Here is a 3,125-nt window from a genome sequence, read left to right as displayed (position 1 = left end):
AGCTCAGCCATTTGCCGTTTTTCATTGGCCAGCTGCGACCGCAGAGAACCTTTATCGGCCAATCAAAATGCGCCGCCAGGAGCCAATCGCCTGCGTCATCGGCTTACCTCAGCCGCCGAAAGAGGAAAGCTCACGAGCTTCTTCCTCGCCTGATACAAAAGATCCGACGTCACGCCCTTTCGACGTCCGCCTCCAAACGTCAACCAACCTCGACACGCTGGGCGCCGGCGCTGGTGAGACGTATCAGATGGGCGTGGGAGATCGAGAAAAGAGGGTACGTGGCAGTGGTTCAGCCGGCTGAGCCACAGTTGATGACTAGCCTTATTGATACTCCGTATATCAGCCTCGATCCGGCCACCACGATTTCATCCCATCCGTTTCTCGTCCATTTCCCAGGGATAACGACCCACATGAATTCCCGTCATTTGGGACCGTACGCACCAACCCTTGCAGCGCTTAGCGGAGCAAAAGAACGAAAAATAATAAAAATGCCTCTCCTCAGGCCGGATGTTCTTGAAATCTTCCGCGATTGGCGGCAGGTCTCGTGCCTCTGCCGGATCTTTACGGACGTCAGGCCAATAAGAGCAGTTGCTGGTCTGGGGACAAGTGAGAAAGCGACAGTTGGAGGAGATGGGTGGGCGGGCAGGCTCTCCAATCAGGCGTCAGCCACCCTGGCCCAACAATCAGCAGCTAGCAAACAATAGTCTGGGAGCTCGCCACTTTTGAACAATGAGCGACTCCATAGCCCGGAGTTACGGTACATAACCTAAATAATAATGAGAGGTCAAGGGGGAGGTGCGCTACCAACAACCTGACAGCGTACGGGACGAAGACACGACGGAGTACTACCTATTTTATGTATGGATGGGAGGGTGTCATCGTACTCTGTACGCACTCACGATTGGGGTACGCACTAAGGATGTACTCCGTAACCGGTGGCCCATCCAAAGTGGACAGGGTTGCGTACCCCCATCAGTCGGTCTCCAGAGGCAGGATTGATATGATTGATTGAATTGCCGTGGCTCTCACGAAATGCTAACTCTGCTACGGTATCGATCGAGAATTTGCCAGATAATCAGCACGCTCTGGACGGGAACCAAGGTTGGGCTGTCCATCCATCACTCGAAGGAGCTAGACCTGGGGGTGGGTGAAGTTTCAAAGAGCCAAGGCAGTTCTTGGCTTTGGTTGTCGGCTGACCGTGTTTTGATGGAGAGTTCACCTCTCATTCTCTGAAATTGTGCCGTATTTCTCGGCGTGCAACTATAACGCCTGCTCCGCTTTCTCGACGGCGAACAGATAGGCTTCTTTGGTCTGGTCGCTGTGCCGATCGCCTGTCACCATTTGGCTTCCCTACCCTCGGAAGCAAGGCATGGCGAGGGAGAACACTTGGTTTCGGGGGATGAACCTGTCTGTCATCCTCATGAACAGTGCATGGCCTAACCCAACAAGAGCCCAGAGACAGCTAGAGGACATGGGGAAGTGAGAGAGGGTGGAAAACACGTCCCTTGATCATCGATTGTCCCAGGACCTCCCTCCCCCTCCCCCCCTGACTGCTACATTACGCTAAAAGCTCCGTGCCCTCCGTGTATTATATTTCGATACTGTGGATGGGGCTTTTGGGCATTCCGAATTGAGCGTCAATGGTCTACCAATTTTGGGCGACTAGTGGTACTCCACTACTACCCTTGCCTGTACTACTCCAGACCTGACCCTCGAATGGACCACCTCTGGCCAGTGGGATTTGGCCTTTTGCTTTTTCCACTCTCGCCAGGCTTCCTTTTTCTCCCTCGACCGCCCACCACAACAATGGGCTCTGCCACCATTTCAGCCTTAGCCTAACCAAGCCTTAGGCTCGATTTAGGTGCTCTCGGCTGCATACAGAGTCTCCATAGACTTGAACTCAAGCCCGCTTTTCCTGTCCAAACATGGATGCCGGCCACCGGATCACAATCCTGCATCTGAGCTTGCTTTCGTCCACACCCCTTCTCCCTTCTGCCCCTAAAATACCCACTTTTTTTCTTCTTCGCCCTCCCTCCCTCCCTCGCTCTCTTTTTTTTAATCTTCTCTTGTGCTACCCATCTGGTATTTTTTTTTAGGTGTTTGAATCCGTGCGATCCCTAGCTCATTCGTCGGAAACGTTAGACTATCCCTCTGCCATGACGATAAATTACTCAGGATCCGTTCTCCTTTCGGTGTTGCAGGGAGAGACAGAAAGCCAACACTAGAGAGCCAGCAGAGAAAGGCAGGCAGGCAAGCCGGCAAACCCACCCAGAGATAGGGAGTGACATACCGTCAGACAGAGAGAACCAGAATCTCCGCGGTACCGCCTAAAACGAACAAGCCGAACAACCTCTTTTTTTTATTACGCTTCCTTACATATCAAAACCTCTCCATCTCTTGGAGCATATGACCCACAGGAAGGCATCCACCCAGCATCCAACCGCCAAATAGACTCGCTTCTGCATCTCACGTTCGATGAATCGCGATCTACATATACATGCACTTCTCGCACGCCTGCGCTGCGCACTGTTATCAAGCAGCATCTCACCATCTTCACCTCGAGCTTGACTCCCCCTGGCAATCCTATTGAAGTGAGAGCCGGGCTGTTAAACCCCACTCTGCAGCTTCGCTAACGTCAAGTTTCCGCGACCAAGCTTCAAGGGAGAGTTTAAGCTATCGGAAGAGAGTTTTTTTTTACCTTCGTTCCGTATTATAACACTGCGGATTACATCCCCGACGATTTCACCTTGAGAGTGGTCATTTGCTCCATTTATATCGTTCACTCGATTTATCTCTTTCTTTTCCCTTTTCCTTTTTCTTTTCCCTCCTCTCCCCGCGACCAAAAATCATACCAATGATTTATGCTTAATTTTTCCTTCTGCCGCCGATATATAATTTATACATAAGCTCCTTTTCTCCCTCCCAACCTTCCCTTTTGCGAGACTTCTTGCCCACATCCTCAGGGAAACGAAACCCCTAGCATCGGACAAGAAACACTACTTGGTGTTGGCCACGGTCTTTGTTGCCTGTTGCCTCGCCGCGCCGACAGCCAATCGCCGTGCAGGATCGTCGAGCCAACTTTTTTCCCCCCTTCGCCTCAGCCCAGCAAGCGACCTCTTCTTTCC

Source organism: Trichophyton verrucosum (assembly GCF_000151505.1).
Source record: "Trichophyton verrucosum HKI 0517 chromosome Unknown contig00010_1.f1.exp, whole genome shotgun sequence".
Classification (NCBI taxonomy): domain Eukaryota; kingdom Fungi; phylum Ascomycota; class Eurotiomycetes; order Onygenales; family Arthrodermataceae; genus Trichophyton; species Trichophyton verrucosum.
Note: the sequence above shows the minus strand (reverse complement) of the source record.